Source organism: Rhinichthys klamathensis, unplaced genomic scaffold (assembly GCF_029890125.1).
Source record: "Rhinichthys klamathensis goyatoka isolate OS25496 unplaced genomic scaffold, OSU_Roscu_1.1 h1tg000092l_1, whole genome shotgun sequence".
Classification (NCBI taxonomy): Eukaryota; Metazoa; Chordata; class Actinopteri; order Cypriniformes; family Leuciscidae; genus Rhinichthys; species Rhinichthys klamathensis.
The window spans coordinates 2,466,780-2,483,343 of record NW_026606631.1 but is presented as its reverse complement, the minus strand read 5'-3'; the positions used below and the strand labels follow the sequence as shown (position 1 = coordinate 2,483,343).

General features: G+C 39.2%; 1 protein-coding gene across 1 annotated transcript in view; it reads left to right on the top strand.

The window, feature by feature from the left end:
• The first annotated feature begins 11,327 nt into the window (after window positions 1-11,327).
• osbpl5 (oxysterol binding protein-like 5) overlaps window positions 11,328-16,564 on the top strand; it is a 63,700-nt gene continuing 58,463 nt past the window's right edge. The window contains exon 1 of the mRNA XM_056252122.1: window positions 11,328-11,752. The gene's annotated coding sequence lies outside the window, so the exon portion shown is untranslated. The remainder of the gene's footprint in view (window positions 11,753-16,564) is intronic.

The window sequence follows — 16,564 nt, the reverse complement described above, 5'->3', positions numbered from 1 at the left end:
AGTAAATGAAGGAGGACAAGGACTGATTGAACTATCAGCTAAAGTCAGAGCCATGAGACTAAAATCTGCCCAGAGACTGCTTTTTTCTACAGATTTTATCCCTTGGGTGTCATTTGGACTAACTTTACTAAGATCCCTTTGTGGTAATGCCCTAGATAAGCAACTGTTTTTGATGTCACCTTTTATTGAAAATGTTACATTTGGTGCAAATTTCTATACATCGGTTTTGAAATCTTGGGAAGTGTTTAGGTTGAATCGGTCTGATAATGATCATTATGGCTTGAATGAACCACTGTTTTTTAATCCTTTTTTAGGAAATGTTTGCGTGTCTAATAGTTTGGTTAGGTTATGTATGAAGAAAGGGTTTACTAAAGTGGGACATTTGATTAATTTGGACTCAAAAGAGTGGAGATCAGCAGAAGATGTTGCCGGTCAGGTGGATGTGAGGTCGGTGAGGGTGGTGGAGCGGTTGATTTCAGGCTTGAAAGCTGCTCTTCCTTCTCCTCTTTTGCGTTTTGTAGAGATTTCTCTAGAGGGTGGGCCTACACATCTCGCTTTTCCTGATTTAGGTGTGTGCCCTGAGTTTTGCCCTGAAACCAGTCAGGTTGGGAAGTTGCTAAAGTTCGAGAGATTAAAAGGGCTACTTTTTCATACTGTGGGAAAAAAAGATATGTATCAGGTCTGTGTAAAAACTGCTTATTTTAAGGATCTTCATGACAGATATGATACAAAATGGAGAGAAAAGCTCACAGTGGCAGATGATATCAATCCTTCTTGGAAGCTTTTTTATAAAAGTCCCCTTCCAAAACGCTCAGGTGATCTACAGTGGAGAGTATTACATTGTGTGCTAGCCACTAATGTTTTTGTGTCCAAATTCAACTTGAATGTTCTGCCCTTATGTCATGCCTGTAATAGTCATGAAACGGTTTTTCATGTTTTCATTGAATGCCCAAGGTTGGTGCCACTTTTTGCATTGCTGGGAAGAATTATTGATGGGTTGGGTTTTGATTTTAACAAAGTACTTTTTATTTATGGCTGTAGGTATTCTAAAGTGAACAAGGATCGCTGTACTGTTGCTAATTTTATACTTGGGCAAGCGAAACTAGCTATTTGGAAGACTTGTAGACTTGCTCTTGAAGGACGAATTGTTAAAGTTTTAAGTCTGTTTACAGCACTTGTTGAATCAAGAATAAGGGCAGAATATATTTTCTTTAAAACTACAGGGAATATGGTTGACTTTATGTACAAATGGTGTATAAATAGTGGTTTGTTTGTGGTGTGTGAAGATGATTCTTTATCCTTTGTGTGGTGAATATTTTTGAATAATTTTTTTGTATTACTGTTAAGTGTGTAATGTAATTTCTTGTTTGAGTAAAGAATTTTAAACGTCTCTCTCTCTCTCTCTCTCTCTCTCTCTCTCTCTCTCTCTCTCTCTCTTCCGGTGTGGGTGTTGAGTGCGTGAGTGGTGTAGTGCGAGTGCGGTGAGTGAAGTTGTTTTCTGTGTCTAAATACCTTTGTATTTTCCGCCTTTTTTTCCTGTTTGTTTGTGTTTAGTTAGTGGTAGTTTTTGGTGTGGTTTGGGCCGCGTGCTACCGGTCTTTACCGGGAGAAGCATGACGACCCCGGCTACACAGGGTTTGTCTGCACTCACGCGACGCCATGCAGTGAAAGTGGCGTTTGCGGCGAGTGTAGAAGAGATTTGTTTAGCGGTTGGCGAAGTTGTTGGACACGGATGTATTTTATCCGCATCGAGGATGAATAACGCTACTGTGGTTTTTTTTAGTAACATTGAAAAGGTAAATGAAGTAGTTGAGCGTGGGATTGTGATTGGTGGCGAGTTTGTTCCTGTTCTTCCCCTCTCACTACCTTCTAAGAGGGACACCTTGTCTAACGTCCCCCCCTTTCTCAGTGACGAAATAATAACTGAAGCTTTATCACGCTATGGTAAATTGGTATCCCCAATAAAAAAAATCCCGATTAGCACGGGTTCTCCCCTCTTGAAACATATTGTGTCTTTTAGAAGGTTTGCATACATGATAATTCAGGATGATGAGGAATTGGATCTTGCACTTAGCTTCAGGGCTGATGATTTTGATTACATCATTTTTGTAACAACTGCTAAAACAAAGTGCTTTGGTTGTGGAAAAACAGGGCATCTGATTCGTAATTGCCCAGAAAAGAAAGTCATTGAGAAAGGGGACATGTCCAATCCAAGCACGAGTAGAGAAGCTGGTATAGTTTCACTGAGCTCAGAGGTGCAGGGTGACCATCACAGTGGGACTAAAGTGGTTAATTGCAAGGAGATATCTGCAATAAAATCTGTTGGTGTGACGGGTGTAGATTTAGAAAAGAAAGATAAAGTTGATATGGTATCTGATGTAAAAAACTCAAAACTCCCTGAAAAGGAAAGAGAAGGTGGTACTACTGGAATTGTTGTGACACAGGCTGTGCAGGAAAAGAGTGGAGTTGATTTGGTGGAATTGGAAATGGAGACAGGAACAGAAATGTTCAAAACACCTCAAAAAAGAAAAATGAGTGATAAGTCTCAAAATAAAAAAGCTGTGAAGAAAGCTGACTTATATGGGAGTGATAATAATGAAACCGAAAGTGAAAGTGAATCATCAGATTCCAGTGTGGCGTTGTCTTTGAGTGACTTCTCTGTTCGTAACTATGATGCTGAAGAGATAAAGTTATTCCTTAAGTCAACGAAGAACAAGAGAGGGGTGTGTGTTCAAGAGTATTTCCCTAATGTAACACAGTTTGTTGAGAAAACAAGGAATTTAATGGCTGAAGGATGCTTTACCAATAAGGAAGTTTATCGTTTAAAAAAATTAGTGAGGAATGTAGAGAAACTTAAGAATGATGTTGAATAAGTTGAGCTCTTTTTCCACATTAATGAGTGTGGTTGTTTTTTGGCTGTTTTTTCTCCTCTTTATCATGAGTGAAGTTCGTCTAGCAACCCTGAATGTAAATGGTGCTAGAGACATTAAGAAAAGAGGAATGATAAATGAATTAATGAAACAGAAGAATCTTGATATTTTTTTGAAACACATAGTGACGGGGGGAATGCAGCAGACTGGGAAGGAGAATTTGAGGGGCTAACTGTGCTAAGCCATAACACTTCAATAAGTGCAGGAGTTGGAGTATTATTTTCTAAGAGTTTTAGTCCAATTTCTTACGTTGTTGATGAAATTGTGAAAGGAAGATTACTAAAAATTAGAGCTGTCTATGAAAGCTATATTTTGGTTTTTATCTGTATTTATGCTCCAACACGTCCTGTGGAAAGATTGTTTTTCTTAGATTTATTGTGTACTACTTTACAAAATTGCTCAGAAGAGGAATATTTGTTTTTGGGGGGAGATTTTAATTGCACAGAGAATATGATTGATAGAAACCACGTTGAACCCCATTTGTCTTCTCAGAAACGTCTCATTCATTTCATAAAGAAGTTTGAATTATGTGACATTTGGAGACAATTGAATGGAAATACGAGGCAGTATACATGGGCTTGTATGAGGGAAAACAGGGTATCCCTTGCCAGATTAGATAGATTGTATGGTTTTACACATCATCTTAATATTGTTAAAAGTTGCTCCATAATCCCAATAGGTTTTTCTGATCATAGTATGGTACAATGTAATTTTATTTTAAATTCTATTAAATATACCAGTGCCTATTGGCATTTCAATATTTCTTTATTGAGTGATAGTTTTTTTAGAGACTCTTTTAAGTATTTTTGGCAGAATTATAGAAAATCAAAGACTAATTTTAGTTCAATACAGCAGTGGTGGGACATTGGTAAAGTTAAAATTAGACAGTTTTGTCAGCAATATACTCGCAATGTCACTATAGAGTTTAAAAAATCTCTGGAAACTTTGGAGAAAGAATTAAGTGAGTGTCAAAGAATAGCTGAATCAACTGGGACAAATAATCATTTTGAACTATTTTTCAAAAAGAAAGCTCAGTTAGCGGATCTGCTCGAATACAGAACACTGCATTGGTCAGATCAAGATTCCAAAATATAAATCATATGGATGCACCGTCAAAGTTTTTTTTCTGTTTAGAGAAAAAAAATGGGCAGAAGAGATTGATTAAAGCCTTGCGGTCGGAAGAGGGTCAGGTTTTGCTGAACCCCAGTGATATTCGGAAGAGAGCAGTTGGTTTTTACACAAATCTGTATAGAAGTGAGTATGTATTGGAGGGTGATGAGGACAATGTTTTTTTGAACTCCCTACCAAAGATGTCAGAAGAAGGTAATGTGGCTCTTTCAGGCGGGCTAAGTCTGGGAGAGTTGTATAAGGCCCTTCATGACATGGAATCGGGAAAAGCTCCTGGAATTGATGGCCTCCCAATTGACTTTTACAAGTCTTTTTGGGTAGAGTTGGGAGTGGACTTGTTACAAGTGCTGAGCGATAGTCTGTCAAAAGGTATGTTGCCGTTGAGCTGCAGGAGGGCAGTGATAACGCTAATACCAAAGAAAGGAGATTTGACAGACATAAAGAATTGGCGCCCTGTATCACTTCTTTGTTGTGATTACAAACTGCTCTCTAAGGTTTTGGCAAACAGATTGGCTGAAGTAATAAGGCAAGTAATACATCCAGACCAGTCCTACTGTATTCCTCGCAGATCCATTGTTGACAACATCTCTTTAGTCCGGGATGCTTTAGAGGTGTCAAAATTGCTTGATTTGGACTTTGGATTGATTTCACTGGACCAGGAGAAAGCTTTTGATAGGGTTGAGCACCCCTATTTGTGGAAAACTTTAGCAGCATTTGGTTTTAAAAAGGATTTTATTATGATGGTCCAGGTACTCTATAGTGATATTGAAAGTGTATTAAAAATTAATGGCGGTTTATGTGCTCCATTTCAGGTTGAAAGAGGTGTAAGACAAGGGTGCTCTCTATCTGGAATGTTGTACGCCTTGGCCATTGAGCCTTTATTACAAAAAATAAGGGAAAGAATTCATGGATTACATTTGCCTAACTGTACAAAAAATATATGTTTATCTGCTTATGCTGATGATGTAGTGGTGTTTGTAAGTGGACAAAAAGATGTGCAAATTTTATTTAATTTAATTAATGATTTTACTCTTGTATCTTCGGCAAAAGTGAATTGGAAGAAATGTGAAACACTTTTGGTGGGTAAATGGAAAAATGGCAAACCAAAAATTCCTGAAGGTTTAATCTGGGGGAAAGGTGGTTTAAAATATTTGGGAGTTTTTTTAGGTGATGACACGACTCAACAAAAGAATTGGGAAGGAGTTGTTGAAAAAATTAAAGGACGTTTGGAGAAATGGAAGTGGCTGCTCCCTAAAATGTCGTATAGAGGACGGACTCTTGTTATCAACAACCTGGTCGCGTCTTCACTGTGGCATAAGTTGGCGTGTATTGATCCTCCTCCTCAACTACTGATGAAAATACAAGCGATTCTTGTAGACTTTTTTTGGGATAAACTACACTGGATTCGGCAGAGTGTTCTTTATCTACCGAAAGAAGAAGGGGGACAAGGACTGATTCATTTACAGAGTAGAACTGCCGCTTTCCGTCTGCAGTTTCTGCAGAGACTTTTAGACGGTGCATCGGACGTCAGCTGGAGGGCAATGGCCCATATTGTTTTACAAAATTTTGGAGGTTTCGGACTAAACAAACATCTGTTTCTACTAAACCCTTTAAAAATGAACTTGTCTGTTTTTCCACCTTTCTATGAGAGTCTTTTTAAAGTTTGGAGTCTGTTTTATATTCAGAAATCTGAAAACCCGTACTCACTTTACTGGCTTCTGGAGGAACCTTTAATTCTTGGTGCCCGGTTGGATGTAAATGAGAATAACAGTTTTTTTAATTGTGGTTTTAAGCTTAAAGAATCAAAAGTGTTTGTTTTAAGACAATTGCTGGACATAGCTGGAGAGAAATTAGACAATACTGTAAAAGTAGCTGAATTTTTAGGCACTAGATCTATTCGATTAGTTGCTCTTTTTTTAGCTAAGTTAAAGTCTACCCTCACAACAGAGGAGAGGCTAATGTTAAAAGATTATTTTTCTGGAGTATCTATTCCTGATGACAACGATTTTTTCCCTTGTTTGATGATTTCACCAAAGTTGGATGGTTTTAAAGGTTTTCCATTTAAAACTTGGGACTCACAGTGTTTAGATTTATTATCTACTAAAGGAAAGATATTGTATGGAGCCTGTGTAATGGGTTTTAATAAGAATCATCTGGCAAGAAAATCTGATACACCGTGGAGGAATTTTTTTTGGCTTAAAGGACAGTGTAAAACCTGAATGGAGAGTTCTATATAAACCGCCATTATCAAAAAAGGTTGGTGATTTGCAATGGACAATTCTTCATGGTATTTTAGCTGTTAATTCTTTTGTTTCTCTTTTAAATGTGGAAGTTAATGATGCTTGTCCCTTTTGTTTGCAAAAAGAAACAATTTTTCATGCTTTTGTACAATGTGTTAGATTGATATCTTTGTTTGAGTTTTTATAAAAATGTTTTTGTGGTTTTAATGAATCGTTTACGGAAACTGTATTTATTTTGGGTTTTAAATATAGTCAAAAAAAGAAATACATTTGTCAGTTACTGAATTTTATAATTGGTGAAGCAAAAATGGCTATATATATTAGCAGAAGGGATAAACTTGAACAGAAACCTGGTCAAAACATCATTGAGACTTTTTTAACATTGTTGAAATCAAGAGTATTGATTGATTACAAATTTTATAAAACTATGAATGATTTGTTTACTTTTGAGAAGATTTGGTGTTGTAAGGGAGTTTTTTGTACCATTTTTGAAGATGATTTAATTTTTTTCCCGTAATTTTGTTTTCTGTTGTTAGCTGTTTAAATTGTGTGTATTAAGATGATTGTGAAATAAAGTAATTTTTCAATTCTCTCTCTCTCTCTCTCTCTCTCTCTCTCTCTCTCTCTCCTCTCTCTCTCTCTCTCTCTCTCTCTCTCTCTCTCTCTCTCTCTCTCTCTCTCTCTCTCTCTCTCTCTCTCTCTCTCTCTCTCTCTCTCTCTCTCTCTCTCTCTCTCTCTCTCTCTCTCTCTCTCTCTCTCTCTCTCTCTCTCTCTCTCTCTCTCTCTCTCTCTCTCTCTCTCTCAAGGTGTGAGAATAAATACGAAACCCACGTGATCGTTGTCATGCAGTGAATACGGCCAATTGTGAAACAGCTGTGTCGTCATCAGAGCTCGTGAGCCGCTCTGATATATATATAACTCCATGTAAATGCCAGAAACTAAGCTTTTTTTTTTGCATAGGCTTATCTAAAGGGTTAATGGTGCCACCTGGTTATCAACAGTAAAAATTACAAATTTTACCTCTTCCCAACAGGGAAAACCACCAACAATCAAAAATGCATGATTATATGGTGTCATGGCTTTGCAATCAAAAAATGTGGTTATAATGGAAGTCAATGGGGCAAAAACAGCCACGAACAGTAAATGAGGGAGAAAAAGTTCAAATCTGATGCTGCACAAATCATTCTGCCTGCACCTTCAGCTCCGTGTTTCCTCCCGGCTCCACATGCGTCCTCATTCCCTCCGCCTCAGTCTTCAGGCTTCCTGGTTCCACCTCGAATGCTCGTCGCTGCAGCTCCACGTTGGTCTCCAGTGCCAGCAGTTTGCGTGGGCTCTTCGGCTTATCAGCTCTACATGGTTCTCCATCTCCAGTGGCTACAGGCTTGTTCGACTTCATGCAGCTCTGCACAGACCGATCGGCGGCTGACTTGAAGCAGTGGATGCCGGTTAGAAATTGTGTCCGACTTGAGACAGCGCCAACGCCACATGACTAAGATGTATGCCATCAAAGTACGCCGAGAGCGAATCGAGATCAGCCAGAGGACTCAGCCAGCGAAGCTTCTCCAGAGCGGCTCACGAGCTCTGATGACGACACAGCTGTTTCACAATTGGCCGTATTCACTGCATGACAACGATCACGTGGGTTTCGTATTTATTCTCACACCTTCAGTTCCACTAATGCTTACAATCACAGTTCGTTTTGTTCCGCTGCATGTTTAGGGGCGTGGAAATCTAATGTTGATGTCCCTACAATAACAGACCGGCGTGCATCTTCTAAATTATTCATTCAAGAACGTGCAAGTTTACCGCAACAATGGAGCCGCAAACTTCACATACTTTTGAATATCCAGCGTTTAGTTGATCCTGGTAAGCGTTCAGTGTCACAGTTGTAAACACGACGGCGTTCTTTTTCCATGAGGGGTTTTGGCTTCGCGGCATTTGTTTCCAGACGGACAGTTAAAGAATATGCATCAAACGTTCAGCCAACAAGGTCTGAGGCTGAGACTACAGTACATGCTATATAGTATGAATGTGTGTAGTTTTTATGTAACCTGGACGTACTCCACCATGTTGTCATTGTCAGACCAACCAGCATCAGTTGCGTCGCTTCACCTCCATGGCCTCATGGGATAGTAAATTGTCCATCGTATGCACCAAGGGGGTAATCCATCAGCCGGAAACTGAAGCTTCCCTTGGGGGCCGCCATTGTAGCAGACCATCACCTGCTGTTAGCATTCCATTGACTCCCATTCATTTTGGCGTCACTTTGACAGCGAATAACTTTACATCTGAGGCGTCCAAATACTCCATTTGCCCATAATTTATTTCTAAAGAAACACGACAATATATAAAAGGCTTCATTACTTTGTATCTTAAGTGAAGCGGTGAAGACCCTTCGGGAAGATTCCCCCCCCCCCCCCCCCCCCCCCCCCCCCCCCCAAAAAAAAAATGTTCTTGGGGGCAGCCACGAGGACACAGGCTGGAACAGACACCGGCTCAGGAACAGGAACAGACACCGACTCAGGAACAGTCTCTGGCTCGGCGTGGCTGACGTGAAGCACAGGGTCGGCGGGCGTGACGTGAACAGTCTCTGGCTGGGCAGACGGGACGTGAACAGTCTCTGGATCGGCAGACGTGCCAGGTCGCTGGGGTGGCGCCAGTAGGGCGAGCAGCTTAAGCGGGGTCGGCAGAGCAGGGCGCCTGGGCGGCGCGGACAGAGCAAGGCGCCTGGGCAGCGCGGGCAGAGCAAGGCACCTGGGCGGTGCGGGCAGAGCAAGACGCCTGGGTGGCACGTCAGGGATGGCAGTCACCTCCGCGATGGTCTCTGGGTTAGGAGCCACCGGACAAGTCGTTGAGGAGGCCTTTATCCTCCTCCTCCTCCGTCTCGGGACAACCGGACTCAGGACCACCGGACTCAGGACCACCGGACGCGGGACCACCGGACTCAGCGGTGAAGGCCCTGGGGGACGAGACCCAGGCAGGACAGTCTCGGCGGGAAAAAGCTCTCTGTCGCACAGTAGAGAAATTACCGTATAGACAGGAGGAGAAGCTCGCAGGCAATCGGGGGACGTGGAGGCATAAAGTCAAGGGAGAAGCTCATATAGAGTCATAAAGTTGCTCCTGCTGCGAGATCATGGACAGCTCCTACTCATGCTCTCAGTCTCTGCAAGATTCGGAAGGGAATGATTCAGATTCCTCTTGGCACAGCTACTAGAAGACTTACAACTGTCAGACAGTTTGCTCACGTCACATCTCCGTCGTCCAGCTCAGTTTGAGCCTGCGCAGTTCACTCGGCCATCAGGAAGTGCTTCTAATTGACTTCACTTTTCTCCATTGAAATCTATGGGGTCGCTGTGTCCATTTCTTTTACTGTCTATGGTATGCACATTTCAGAATCTCGGCGGAAGTAGTAGGTCATTCTGGGACTTTTCATCCGGGGAATAATACTATGTATTCGGTCATACATCTCTGTTGGCATAATGTTTTTCACTTACCATAGTGATGTATTCGATTTCGAACGCAGAGTCGATCTTCCGCGTTGTGTTCTCCATCGGCCGGCAAAACTCGAGCGCCACGCAGTGACAAGTCTATTGTTTGTCTTATAAGTGGATGTCAGAAATTTTAAGTTATTGTTCTGTTTATTTTTTACTATTTTTGTATATTTATATTTATGTTATAGTGCATATATATATATACATATATATATATATATATATGGTGTGGATGTTGTTATATGTATATATTTATGCCTTATTGTAAATAATGTACATACCAGCTGAAGATGGTTTAGTCAAAGGGGAGGAGCTTGGGCTTTAAATGGGAGCCCCAAACCAATGTGGTTGTCAGTTGACCTGGCAAGCGAGCGTGCAGTTGTGGTGCCGTGAGAAATTCTTTACTAACTTCTTTAGCCTACTTCTTTTTCTTATTATTGAAGTTTGCGTGTATATATTTATAACTTTATTTCGTATCCTTATTGGTTTTGTACAGTTTTTGTTTGGCATTTTTTTCTTTGTTACTTTTGTATAGATTTGGATGTTTTTTTTTTTTTTTTTTACTGTCTGAGACTGTTATCACCTCACATTAAATAAACATCTCTTTACACATAGACATGATTTAACATTGACATCATTAACATCTCTGGTCCTTTAACAAAGTGCTCCGTGCATGTTTCTTGCACATTCATTGCACGTCGCTAGAGGGCAGCCAAGCACTTTTCCTGTCATTACACATATGAGTAAGGTAATCAGAAATATCAAACAGACATTTTTACACACTGGGTTTTACAGTCACCAGGAAACTCAGCTTGACCATTTCCTGTTGACTTCCTGAATTATGCATTATTATGCTACAAATATTGATACCTTTTCAGTTTGATTTTGAGTGATTATTAATGCTGATAAATCAACCACTACTTTAGTTCCAGAAAAAAAAATCAAAATCCATCCATCCATCCTAAACTGTATTCATAATAACAGTTGTTCAGTTTATCAGATTATGTAAAATTGTCCATACTCCATTTTTACTTTACTATTTAAATAAAAAACAATGGGGAAAATGAATGAATACAATTTTAATGAAACCTCATAAATATTGTATTGTGTTATACATAAATATTGTCCGTGAAGCTTCTTGCAATTGCAAATATTTCTCTATACATAATAAACACAATACCATATTCATTCAGAATAAAGTTGTCTGAATATCAAAAGCATGCAATAATTTATTAAAGTAATAAAACATGCATCCTTTTACATCCCATCTTTACTGTTTTGTAAAACATGTATTTTCATGCCCATTTTGAATTTTTTTGTTGATGTCATGTTAATTTTATGCATTTTTATAAAAGAGCCATGATAAAATATTGAATAGCTTCAACCTCAATAGAAAAGTTGTATGGACAGATCTGAATATGCTTTTCTTAAAAACTTAAATACTGAAGTGAAGCAGAACACGAATGTGAAAGGTTCTGCTGTGCAGAATGACGTCAGGCTTCATGAGGGTTAGATCCAGCACTCTGGCTGGTTAAGCGCCTCCTTTCCTCCAAAGGCATTTCCTTCCGTCCGCGCTCCCAGAATACAGCTGTACGCCAGCGGTTATGGCACACTATGGACCGCTATTTTATCTCTCCACCATCTTCTATCTCTTGAGGATGCAGGTGTGCGCGGTTAACTTTCAACTTCCAACTGTATCTCGTTTGGAAATCAGCGTTTCCAGCGGCCTTTCCACATTTTGAGACGGCATAAGGCGCGAGTGTTACTTTGTTTCGGGACAAACGCGAGCGTCTCACAGTTCCATTCCATGTAATAGCCTACATAATTGACGGTTGTTGAAGTGTTAGGAACCCAATCAAACCCAACCCGAGCCGTTCTCGATCCGAGATGAAGTCATTCGGATACGACTAGATCTCCTGCCACGTTTCTATCTTCGAGGGGTGAAGTTGCGACTGCAACAGAGGTAAGAGAAATCTGCGATAATATGATAGCCTAATATGACTTTATTACAGCTGGTGCTTTGAATCAGGACGGAATGATGGGCTGTTTAGCATAAATAACCACAAACGAGCATCACTTATTATTTGCATTTGGATGTGACTATGATTATTGATTTCCTCTCCGGCATCCATCCATCCATCCATCCCTAACCAGCACGAATCCTTTTAAAAACGTTACAGCGCTGAATTATTCCGTTATATTTTTCTTCTCTGCGGTTGATGTGTTATTGAAAGTCGCCTATTGTCCATCCGTCCCCTCCCTTATTGAGCCATTATTGAACAGAATCCTTTTGGCAAAAAACCCACACAGCTGTCAGACATCCAAAGTATGGAATTAATTTTGTATTACATTAAATATTCATATTTTAATATCAATATTGTTTAACAATCTTAAAATTGATAATACAATTAGAAGAAAATATTTTCATATATTACCTTAAAAATAACAACAACAGTAATAATATTAAAAGTTGTTTATATTGCGCCTTTTTTGAACGCAGGTCGCTTTAGAGGAGATAGTTTCATATATAATTACATTTAATATTTGGGCAATATATACATATTTAATATAGTTTTATATTATATAATACAATGATAATTAATAGATTTTTTCAATAAAAAAATAATAATTAAGCAAGAAAGTATAATATTGTGAATATAGTCACTACTGAAGGGTGAATGCTTTACTGACCACCTAGCATATATCAGTTTAATAATAATAAATAAAGAATAATGGGAAAAATAATAAATTATGAAACAATACTATTATATTATGGTGTATTGATAATGTATTCTTAATATTATTGTTATGTATTATATTAACTTTATTTTTGATTAGCATCACTCTTTCTGCAACCTTAGAAATGTGTTTTTAATACATAATTTTGCCATGACCCTGCTGACATCAGCCAGAATAATTCCATCCCCACCAGCAGTGGGGTGTAAATATTGTGGTGACCTAATATGAGTTTGCTGATATTTCTTAGATAAATATATCTGGATATAGGATATAGCACCCTGCTCACTCAAACGGCCGTCCACTAGTTGACATTCAGTAGCAGATTGCTCAAGCTGCCCTAACAGCCCAGTGTTTGTTCTTTTTTAATTTATTCGTACCCTCCCGTTCCAACTGTGTCGATTTTCTCGCTGATCGCTCTTTGTGAGAATCCCAGACAGCTGAGTTCTGTTTTAGGGGTCATTGACTGGTCAGCCTGCACTTCCTGTATTTTCAGCTGAGCTATTTACAGTGGTTTCTGATAACTAATGCTATAGAGCTGTTGTTGTATTTTAACAGAAAAAAAACCCCACAACTTAATATGTAAAGACTAAAGACAGACTAAAACTTTAAGTCGATTCTCCTGAAAAGAGTAAACACTGTGGCTTTGTAGGACTATCACATTTCTTTGTGTTTTGGACTGCAACATTGGCTGAGGCAAAAGCGTCAGTTTGGGTTGGGGCTATTTGTTTTTTCGACCAATGGCAGTTGAATTGAATTCTCCGTGAACACTTCAACTCCTGGTGGATAAAATAAACAAAACCAAATTTAAATAATAAATAAAAAGTCCCAACCTACATGGTTTCTTTGTTGAATATATCCTGTTTCCCTTGGAAATATGTCATGTTGTGAAGATAAAAAGGTTTGGAAATGCTGTTTCAGATTGACTTCAAGGTTACAAGATTGTCGCTTTATTTGTTTTAGCATCATTATGAAGATTTTAACAGAGCTCTATGTTAATTAGCTTGGAGCTGCAACATTCATGTAGTGCTAAACTCTTCATTTTTAGCCTCTCGTCCACAAGTACCACACGGTCCAATAGGAACTGCTGATTACTCATGCTTGGCTCATGCTTGAAACCTTGAAATATGGCCAAGTTGTTTCTAGAAGTGCATTTACATGTGAGTGGGCTATACCTATGATTTAAAAAAAAAAAATTGTTAACTGTTCAGTGTTTATAAACCGTTGCTGTTGCACTTAGGGATGCACTGATGTAGAAATTATGGCTGATAATAATTACTAGATGCTTATTTTTATTTCTCAGGTTACAAAATGTGTGTTATTATGTTTTAACATCAAGTGCAAAGAAAACTTTGCATTATCCACTTATTAATTGGCATGTAAACCCTTAAAGTCGGCATGAAACGGAAGTTGCTATCATCTTTTCATCCTTATTGTGATGTTGCATATCCAAGTGTAACTGCTTCTCGAATGAGAACATTTTTTTAGGGCGGGACTTGATTTTGTCCATTAGGAATTGATTGGATGGTTGTGGTTTGCTATTGGTAGATCTCATGTGAGTGACAGGTTGTCCCGCCCTCGCGCCAGTAAACGCGTCATCAGAGAAGAGAAGAGATGTTGCTTTGATTAAAAATTACAAGGGCACATTAATTAAAATACACAAAGACGTTTCAAATCATTTATAAAAAAAAAACTGCAATATTTATTTATTTATTTTATTGTCCAATTTGATTTCGTGGTGACTTTGAAAGCTAGTTTTTCTGCTGAACTGGGCTGAGTTCCCTAAAAGCATCATAAGCCATTTGCACCAATGGTGTCTTCGATCTACTTGGGCGTAGAATGTTTTTGAGAGACGTAGCCCTGATCGGACCCATCAGGGTTGTTGTATATGTAAATTGATGGGCGAAAATCTAGGTGTGCCAATCAGGTATTGACAGCTGGCGCATGTGAACACATTTATTGACCAATATAGTGACCGATGCACTGTATGTATATTTCGTATTATCGGGTGAGACTTTTGGTACTGCGGTGCACCAAAATTTGCCATTTCTATGTCAGGTGGTGTAAAGGTAAGGAACAATTTCATTCTGGAGAGCATGTGATTGGACAAAAATTTGGACACACACATGAGTACAGGATGAGTCATCAGTAATTTGATCTGTTTTTTCCAAAAGACTGTAAATTTTAAATGTGTATTTTAGTCCAAGTTTTGCTCATTTTAAGCAATACACTATCCACCTTATTCCTACGCCCCATGACGCTTTGCGCGAATTATGGGTGTAACTTCCGTTAAGCTGTAAACAATAATAGTAAACAATCAGTGAAAGGCTCGCTCTATGAACGCAATACGATAAAAAAGTGTCACAATGAGATGACATTAATCGACTCACCCTTCAACCATCGAATATTAAAATGAAATTGAAAAGTTTAAAAGAATCAACAAGGTACTTTCAACAGACCAAAAATAGCCCCAAAAGCGCGAGTCTTTGGTTAAATATCACTGTAGTAGGCAAAAATATATCTGTATTGTATAACAAGCCTTGTACAAAGTAACACCAAGTAACTTTTCCTCTGCGGTCGCCCTACAGGTTGGAAGCAGAATTGTCCATTACCGCTGTCGTAAATAATTTAGCCTACCGCAGCCTACTGTCGCACGCGCACGCTCGCTGTTTATCCAGCACCGGCTTTGGAATCAACAATGGCAGACATCCCAACCTGCAAGAAGTCATTTCAGGGAGGTATATCTTGGTGACTGGATTGTTGACGGGGGGTGGCGGGTTGACTAGCTTTCACGAGGCACACTCGCAAGGTCTCTCGCTCTCTCCCTCTCTGCCGTGCTCGCGCTATGTGTGTTATGCGCGCAGTATGTTCTGTCTCGCATGCGCGCTCTAGATTCCGGCAGATTTGAACTAATTTTCGGGCATCAGGGAGATGCTATCAATATGCGGGAGACTCCTGGGAGACTTGGGATGTCTGCAATGGCCACAGACAATTTGAGGAAGTGGTGGGGGAAGTGACGTATGCTTTAAAGCAGTCGAATTTTGTAGTTCTTTTTGTGCTTGGGTTCCTACCCGAAACCCGAAGTTACATAGTGCGAGTAAAAGCGATACAGACCACGTCAGGCTATGGCAGACGTGTCATTTAACTTATTTTAAGTCGATGTACCATCACAAGGGTCTTGGAAATATATTATGAAGGTTGAAAAACTACATAGTGTTACTTTAATCAAAAATGTTCATTAACTTCAGCATTACGCAACACTATATCAAAGGGATGTCCGTCATTTTGACAGATTATAAATTGCATTTACCTGTGAAAACAAACCTAAAAAGAGATGTGAGGATTTGAGGAGAATAACAAGAGATTCTTCGTGCATTCCAGTGAATTATTAATGGAATATCGTAAATTAAATTCGGGAGAACAGACCACAAATGTGCCGTATATGTTGTCCTTTTTCATACTTTTACAGCGGATTGCAAAGAAAAAAAAAAAATCATCATGAGGAAAAGAAAGCAGCGACTGAAAAGAGCTCTTGCCATAGATATTCTTGTTATAAAATGGCACGTTAAAATACCAAGTATAACGTTATTCTCATGATGTCTGAAAATAAATCATGAAGGAAAATTGATAGCTCATCCAGTCAAACTGACGGATCAGCTTTATTTGTAGGGAAACCTTATGATTTGAAATGATTCGTTTTAGCTTTTTTGAATGGAAGTTCCCCAAACCGGAAGTGCCACCCATAATTCAAAACGCAGTAAGGTCGTCAGGAATAAGGTGGATAGGGATGCACCGACATTTCAGATACTGAAAATTTCCGGACGAAAGAGCTTTTTTCGGTTTCGATCCGAAGTGGTTTTAGAGGGCCGAAATCAGTGGGTGTAACAGACGTTTAATTAGCGGTTCTCCAATGGTGTGTTCAGCGTCTATTCCATGCACACAACGTGGATAAGCTACAAAATTTAAACATGTCAGCTGTGTGGATACTAGCTCTGGTTTGACAATATTAATTTCTCAATTTTAATCGTAATGATATGGA